The 9,087-nt window shown below is 38.6% G+C and overlaps 1 pseudogene; it reads right to left on the bottom strand.

Annotated features, from left to right (window-relative positions):
- Window positions 1–1,395: 1,395 nt before the first annotated feature.
- Window positions 1,396–1,463, bottom strand: LOC149119965 (U6 spliceosomal RNA; annotated as a pseudogene).
- Window positions 1,464–9,087: the final 7,624 nt, after the last annotated feature.

Below are 9,087 nucleotides of genomic sequence, written 5' to 3'. Positions count from 1 at the left end.
TTAGTGCAAAATTATGGATTTAAATGATCCCAAAAAGTGATGAATTTTTGTGTAATAAAGTCCAATTTTTGTCAAGGCTTTTTGACAGTCTCACAGAAAACTTATGTTTGTGAATGGGAAGAATAATACCAAAATATCCATACTACCAAAAGCAATTTGCAAATTCAATGTAATCCCAATCAACATACCAACGATGTTCTCAGAGCTAGAAAAAATGATGCTAAAATTCACATAGAAACATGAGAGATGCTTAACATCTAAAGTAATATTATAAAGCAAAAAAAAGCTGGAGACATCACACCATATTTTAAGACATATTACAGGGGTCAGCACTATGACAAAGCAGGTAAAGTCACCGTCTGCAGTGCCGGCATCTCATATGGGTGCCAGTATGTTTCCCAGCTGCTCCACTTCTTATACCCCTCTCTGGTATAGCCTGAGAAAAAAGTAGAAAATGGCCAAAGTCTTTGGGCCCCTGCACCTGCATAGAGACCTGGAAGAAGCTCCTGACACTTGGATTCAGATCAACAGAGCTCCGGCCATTGTGACCATTTGGGGAGTAAACCAGTGGATGGAAGACCTCTCTCTCTCTCTGCCTCTACCTCTCTGTAACTCTGCCTTTCAAATAAATATACTGCAAAAAAAAAAGAAGAAGTGTTAGCACTGATATAATAACAGACACATAGTTCAATGGAAAAGACTTGGTAGCATAGAAATAAACCCAAATTTCTACCAGCAACTCATATTTAACAAAGGAACTAAAATGAACTGGAGAAAGAAGAATCTCTTTCACAAGTGGTGCAGAGGAACTTGATTATCCATATGTAGAAGCCTGAAAAGAGACTCCAACATCTCTTACACTATGTGAAAGTGAACTCACAGTGAATTAAAATGTAATCATAAGACCCAAACCCAAGTACACATAGGGAAACTCTAAATATTGTCAACACACAATAGCTTTTGGGTAAGATTCCAATAGCAATAGTCACAAAAATAAAAACAGAGACATTTGAGTATATCCAACTAAGATACTTCTTCACAACAAAGTAAACATCAGAGTGTAGATACAATGAACAGATGGCAGGAAAAATTAAAACTCTGAATGTTTACAGATTTCCAGAACATTTACATGAATTGGAAAAACTCCAAAAAATACAGTGAAGAAACAGGCAAGGATCTGAATAGACATTTCTCAGAAGAAATGTACATGGTCAAAACATGTGAATATGCCCGATGTCACTAGCCATTATGTAAATATAAATCAGAACACCATATCAGTCTCCAACACCTGTGGGAGAATACAACACTCAGGTGTTTGTGTGTGCAGCAAGTGGGTTTAGAGGACCCTGTTCACCTCTGGAGAGCAGAGCCTACAGGGAGGTAAAGAAACCTTACTGCGCAGGGGCATGCTAATCTTCTCTGTATCATTCCAATTTTAGTATATGTGCTGCCGAAGCGAGCACATGTGCTGCCGAAGCGAGAAAGAGATGAAAAGAATTTATCTCAGCTAGCCACTAATATTCAAGAAACAAGGTCTTCAGGAAAGCCAACTCAACTGACATTTTCATGTCATTGTTAAATAAAGGAAAAATTATCTAGGTTCAGCAATACGTAGTTTATAAGAGAAAGACTACAGAGTAATTTCCTTGGCATAGAAATAACTTTTTTTTTTTTTTTTTTTTTTTTTTTTTTTTTTTTTTTTTTTATCCATGAGGGCTTGCTATCACCACCACACACCCACATCCCATATACAAATGCCTGGCTTGAGTGGTAGCTTCTCAACTTTGAGGCAAGTTTCTGCTAGTGTGCACCCTGGGAGGAGACGGAGGATGGCAGAAGTGCTTGGGTCCCTGCACCCAAATGGGACATTCAGAATGAATTCCCAGTTCCTGGTTTTGGCTTGGTCAAGCTTTGGCTATTGCAAGTGTCTGGGGAGTGAAGCAGTGGTTCCCTCTTCCTGTCACTCTGCCTTTCAAATCAATAACTGTTGTTGGTAATGACTAATAATGATATTCACTGATTGTCAAATTTTGAATCTATTAATTATAGACAATTTCTCTTTGTATTTTTAAACTTTCATAATGTTCTGTAGCCAATTTCATCACTAGAAATAAAAACTTTTCCTCAAAAAAAAAAAAAAAAGAAACCTTACTGCTTTCCTAATGTGCTTATTAAGTTCTTGACCAGCGCCTGTTAGTCTTGCCACAAACTTTCTAGTCTTACTACTTTCCTTCTTCTTCTTCTTCTTCTCTGTGACTTGTAAAATAGTATACATTCTATATACTGTGGATACTTTTGATTTATTTTATTCCTTCGGTCTCCTATGAAGTTCCTCCACAAAAGCACAGCCCTCAAAATATTCATTCATTTATGCAGTCTGCAGATTTCATGAGCTACTAAATTCCAAGTAGTATGTTAAAGGCAAGATCTGGGCCTAAGAGAAAAGTGGTCTAAATTCTGTGCCTAGAAGAGGATTTGGGACATAGTAGAACTTCAGTGAAGTGCTATGTGAATGACATGCACTCATTAAATGAGTAATCTAAAGCATACACTTCATTTAAGCAACACAGCAGCCCTACTCACCTCAGGTAGAGCAATTGAGAGGAATAATGTGAACAAAAATAAGACATCAATAAGTTGAATAATAACAGAGAAAAAACAAAATGAGATAGATGCCAACATTACTGAGCTATTTTTGAGGAATTAAATTGATAGAGGGGCTGGCATTGTGGCCAAGTGGGGAAAGCTGCAATCTGTGAGGCCAGCATAACATCTGAGTTCCACTTTGAGTTTAGGAATCTCCACTTCCAATTTAGCTCACTGCTAAACACCTGGGAAACCAGCAGAAGATGGACGAAGGACTCAGGTCCTTGCCACTCATGTGGGAGACTTGGATGAAGCTCCTGACTCCAGCATGCCCCAGGCTCAACTGTTGAAACTCTCTGGGGTGTGAGCCAGCAGATGAAAGCTATCTATGTCTTTCCCTCTCTCTCTAAATCCACCTTTCAAATAATAAAGATTTAATAAACAAATTAACTGATTTCAAAATACACAAAAACATGAACAATACTATATCATTTTTATGCCAAACTGATAAAAAATAACAAATGCTAGAGAGCACATGGGAAAAGAAAACCACCATATATGGTAGGTGAAAACACAAGTTAGTACAGATGTTATGCAGAACAGTATGGTCATTCCTTAAAAAGGATAAAAATTGGGGCTGGCGCTGTTGTGCAGTGAGTTAAAGCCCTGGCCTGAAGGGCCAGCATCCCATTTGGGTGCCAGTTCTAGTTCCAGCTGCTCTTCTTCCAATACAGCTCTCTGCTATCTCCTGGGATAGCAGTAGAAGATGGCCCAAGTCCTTGGGCCCATGCACCCATGAGGGAGACCCAGAGGAAGCTCCTGTCTCCAGGTTTCAGAATGGCATAACTCTGGCCTTTGTAGTCATCTGTAGAGCGAACCAGCTAATGGAGGACCTCTCTGTGTCTCTACCTCTATTGTAACTCTTTCAAATAAATAACAAAAATTAAACTAAGATAAAAATTGACCTACCATGTGAGAGTTATCTTGCTCTTGGCTATATAGAATAAGGAAATTTTATTAGAAGGAAAGGAGGAGAGCATATCAAAGATACAGCAATTTTCCCATAACACAGCCACTATAACACAGTTCACTGCAGCCAGGATGTGAAACCAATCTAGCTGTCCATCAGTGAAAAACAATGGACAGGGCAACCTCTTTTAGATACAAAAAAAGAACAAAATATTATTAAATTAATTGAAATAAGCCAGAAGCAGGAACACAAATGTCACCTGGTCCTTGTCACATGTGGAAGTGAAAGAAAATAATGGATCTGAACACAGAACTGTGATTACTAGAGGCTGAGAAGGGAAGCAGCTAGGGATAGAGGGGGATTGGATAATAGGTATCAAAAATCAAAGAGGCAGAAAGAACTTCTGGTGTTCCATAATATAATGAGATGACTACATTCAACCATATTAGGTTCTGTGTAAAGAACTGAAGGAGAGGAGCTGGTAGTCTCAAATCATGGAGAAGAATTAGAAACTGTAGTTGCTTGGGGGCCAGCATTGTGGCACAGTGGGCTAACACCCTGGCCTGAAGCACCAGCATCCCCTGTGGGTACCAGTTCTAGTCCTGGCTGCTCCTCTTCTGATCCAACTCTCTGCTATGGCCTGGGAAAGCAGTAGAAGATGGCCCAAGTCCTTGGGTCCCTGCACCCAAGTGGGAGATCTGGAAGAAGCTCCTGGTTCCTGGAATCAGATTGGCAGAGCTCCGGCCATTGTGGCCATCTGGGGAGTGAACCGGCAGAGGAAGGCCTCTCTCTCTCTCTGCTGCTACTTCTCTCTGTAACTCTGTCTTTCAAATAAATAACTCTTTAAAAACTTAATAAAACTGTAGTTGCTTAGCTTGATCACTTTTTACTGCATAAATGTGTGCAAATATTGCACTACACCCTGTAATAATGCATGACTAGGACACATTAATCACAAATTATTTCAATGAAATTTTAAAAATTAGAAGCATTTCTTTATATTAACAATGAACTATTTGAAAATGAAATTAGAGAAACATTTCCATGCATAGCAGCATAAGAACCAGGAACCAATGTCTTCAATGTTATCAGTGATGAATCAGATTCACAGCCCCCAGCACTCAGTTTTTGCCATATACTTTACCATGGCAATTGTGGGCATATAGTAGTAAATCAATGGACAGGAATCCTTTGTCTCTAAATCTGCTAAATAAATAAACAAGGAATTCATCAAAGAAAAAGAGATATCAATTTGGATGCCAGGCACAAAAACACATGCACTTGAGCTATCCTCCAGTTTGTGATGCCAACAAATCTTTCAGACATGTTACATTTTCAGAGACTTTTCTGTAATCTTGCTAAGCTTTCTGGAAATCGGCCTTATAGCAAAGGGTTTCCCAATTCCATTACACTCATGATATTTCTTTTGTGTGATATATTAGTTTACCATCTAGAGATAATTTATGGTACAAAACTTTTCTATGCATGCATGTTTTCTCATTTGTGAGTCTATTCATGGGAATTGAAGACTGATTTATAACAGAAATACATTTTCCAAATTCATTGCATAGACTTTTGTTCCTTATGAATTCTCTGAAGTCTGTTGATGTCTAATTTCTGGCTAAAGGTTTTATTGTATTTACAGCATGCAAAGACTATCACCTTTTGTGAATTCTGTGTCTATACAAGCCTGAAATAAAGAAAATGTTTTTGCACAATCAGTATACGCCTAAGAAACCACCTGTGTCAATTCTCTGATGTACCATTGACTTCTGACTCTAATAATATTTATAAGCTTTCTCCTTTACATGAGTCTCTGTTGGATAGGATGTGATTTCCAGCAAAAGGTTTTGTCACAATACTTACATGAATTTTGGAGAAAAGCTCTTCCACATTCATTATATTGTTAAGGTCTCTCCCTTGTTCAAATTCCATGATGGATTATGAGGCATTACCTATGTGAAATGACTTTCTCACATTTATTTCATTCATTAGATATATATGTTGTGCATTCTGATATAAGGAGAGATTTGGGCAGAGCTTTCCAACACTCATTACACCCATAAGGTTTCTCTCCCACGTGAATTCCCTGTTGTCTTATGAGGTATGGCTTCTAATTAAAGGGATTTTACTTTCAAAGGAGTTTTTCCCTATATGAATTTGATGATGTACAATGAGGGCTGAATTATGGTAAAAGGCTCTGAGTCATTACATTCATAAAATTGCTCCCCATGAGAATTCTTTTATGTTTGATGAGGTCTGATTTGCACCACAAAGGCTATTCACATGTATTATATTCATGCATTTCTCCCCTTGGTGAATTCTCTAATATTTCATGAGATATAACTTGCACAAAAAGGTCAAGTAGAAAATTCCCTGTGTGGATACTCTGATATCTTATGAGTTATGAAGTACAGCAAAGAGGCTTTCCACCATCCTTCCATCCATAAAACCTACCTAAATTGAGCAACAAAGATATAGAAAACCTAAACACACACATAACCAGATGGAAATGATACCAGTAATAAAGACCATCACTACCAAGAAAACCCCAAAACTGGAAGGCTTCACTGCTGAATTCTAACAGACATTTAAAGCACTAACTGCAATTCTTCTCAAGTTATTCAAAACAATTGAGAGAGAGGCGATTCTCCCAAATTCTTTCTATGAAGCCAACATCACCTTCATTCCTAAACTTGAAAAAAGTGCAACAAAGAAAGTAATTATAGACCAATTTCCCTGATGAACATACATGCAAAGATCTGCAACAGAATTCTGGCCAATTGAATCCAACAATGCATCAGAAAGATCATCCACCCAGACCAAGTGGGATTTATCCTTGGTATGCAAGGATGGGACCAAAGGCTTTTCCACAGTCATTTCATTTATAAGCTTTCTCCATGGTGTGAAGGCTCTGATACTTTCTGAGGTTTGACTTCTCAGCAAAGGTTTTTCCACAGTCATTGCAATCATAAGGTTTCCCCCAGTACAAATTGTCTGATGCTTTGTGAGCTTTGATTTCTCAGCAAAGGCTTTTCCACAATGATTGCATTCATAAGGTTTCTCCCCTCTGTGAATTCTCTGATGATTTATGAGGTTTGCCTTCTGGCCAAAGGATTTTCCATAGTAATTGCATTCATAAGGTTTCTCACCTGTGTGAATTCTCTGATGATTTATGAGGTTTGCCTTCTGGCCAAAGGATTTTCCACAGTCATTACATTCAAAAGGTTTCTCACCTGTGTGAATTCTCTGATGATTTATGAGGTGTTTCTTCTGGCCAAAGAACTTCCCACAGTCATTAGATTTGTAAGATTTCAACCCTGTGTGAATTCTCTGATGTCTAATGAGATCTGACTTCTGGTGAGTGGTTTCCACACAATCATTACACACATGAGGGTTTTCCACAATATGAGTGCTGTGATGGAGGGTATTTAATACTGAATGAATTCCCACAAGGTTTACATGCATAGGATTTCTTCCCTATATTTGGTCTATGATTCAGTCTAACATGTGATTGGTAAATGACAGGTTCCACAGTCCCAATATACTTATAAATGTTCTCTCTTTTCAGGTGAATACAATCAGAATTCCACAGTCAGTCATCTGGGAGGGGTGGATGAATCCGGAAACAGCTGGTTTCCTTGTACTAAAACAAGCGCCATATCACGAAGGACTCTTGCATTTCTTTTTCTTTTTTGCATTTTTCACATTTTCTTATTTATCATGGTTTGTAATAAATTTTCTGATGTGGGTTGTGGTTTTGAGGCTGGCTTAAGGAGTTCAGGGAACCAGAGGAATGGTCTTTTTCAATTAGGGCACAGCTGTTGTTTCTCTCCAATTCTGGCTTTCTGTAATTGCTTTGGGTGCCTCAGGCAATTTTTCATTTTGAGCGACTTTTTCCTAAATGCTTTGTTGGTCTGAGTTGGTTTTGCCTTTTTCCTTTTCAAATTGTGTATTCTGATGCAATACAAACAAGGGTTTAGAACGAGGATCCATCAGGAAATTGAAAAACAGAACATATTGGGTTTTCATGATTAGAAATCATAGGCAACATGACCAAGATGAGTTTTTGGGTTTTGGAAAATGACATAGAACCCTTCCACTGAGGGGCAGATATTAATTTCCTCCAAATCGAGAGTGAGTGCGATTTTCAGGTGAATTCAATCAGAATTCCACAGCCAGTCAGCTAGGAGGGGTGGATGAATCCGGGAACAGCTGGTTTCCTTGCAACTAAATCAAGCCCAATATCACAAAGGACTCTTGCATTTCTTTGGCTTCTTTCTCTTTTTTCTTTTTATCATGGTTTGTAATGAATTTTCGGATGTGAGCTTTGGTTTTGAGGCTGCAATATAGAGTTCAGTGCACAGGAGGAATGGTCTTTTTCAAACAGGGCATAGCTGTTGGCCTGCTTCAATTCTGGCTTGCTGTCATTGTTTTGGGTGCCTCAGCCGATTTGTGGTTTCTTGTGTGGCAATTTCCTAAATGTTTTCTGGGTCTGAGTTGGCTTTGCCTTCTTCATTCCCAAATTCTGTATTCTGACGCAACACAAACAAGAGTTTGGACAGAGTAGCCATTATGAAATAAAAAACATTACAAATGGGCATTTGAAGAATATAAATCTACAGGTAACACGACCAAGGTGAGCTTTTGTGTTTTGGAAAATCAAATGGAACACTTTGGCTGAGGTGACAGATATTAATTGCCTCCAAAATGAGTTTCACTATGATTTTCAGGTTAATTCAGACAGAATTCCACAGGCATCAGCTGGAGGTGTGGATGAATCCGGGAACATTCGGTTTTCTTGAGACTAAATCAAGTCCAATATCATCATGGATTCTTGCATTTTTTTGGCTTTTTTCTCATTTTTCTTATTTATCATGGTTTGTAATGAATTTTCTGATGTGAGCTTTGGTTTTGAGGCTGGCATATTGAGTTCAGGGCGCAAGAGGAAGGTTCTTTTTCAACCAGGGCACAGCTGTTGGCTTGCTCCACTTCTGGCTTGCTATCATTGTTTTGGGTGCCTCAGCCGATTTGTGGTTTCTTGAGTGCCAATTTCCTAAATGTTTTCTGGGTCTGAGTCGGTTTTGCCTTCCTATTCCCAAATTTTGTATTCTGATGCAATACAAGCATGTTTTGGAGAGTAGCCATTATGAAAGAAAAAAAAAAAAACACAGCGCATTGCCATTTCAGGATTAGAAATCTACAGGCAACACAACCAAGATGAGTTTCTGTGTTTTGGAAAATGACATAGAACGCTTCTGCTGAGGGGACAGATTCTAATACCCTCCAAAATGAGTGTGAGTGCGATTTTGAGGTGAATTCAATCAGAATTCCAGAGTCAGTCTGTGGAAGGGGGGGATGAATCTGGAAACAGCCAGTTTCTTTGTGTCTAAATCCAGCCAAATATCACAAAGGACTCTTGCATTTCTTTGGCTTTTTCACATTTCCCTTATTTATCATGGTTTGTAATGAATTTTCTGATGTGAGCTTTGGTTTTGAGGCTGCAATATAGAGTTCAGGGCACCGGAGGA

This window comes from Oryctolagus cuniculus, chromosome 21 (genome assembly GCF_051225735.1).
Source record: "Oryctolagus cuniculus isolate XC-2025 breed Fujian yellow rabbit chromosome 21, ASM5122573v1, whole genome shotgun sequence".
Taxonomy (NCBI): domain Eukaryota; kingdom Metazoa; phylum Chordata; class Mammalia; order Lagomorpha; family Leporidae; genus Oryctolagus; species Oryctolagus cuniculus.
This window is presented reverse-complemented; position numbering and strand designations above follow the sequence as displayed.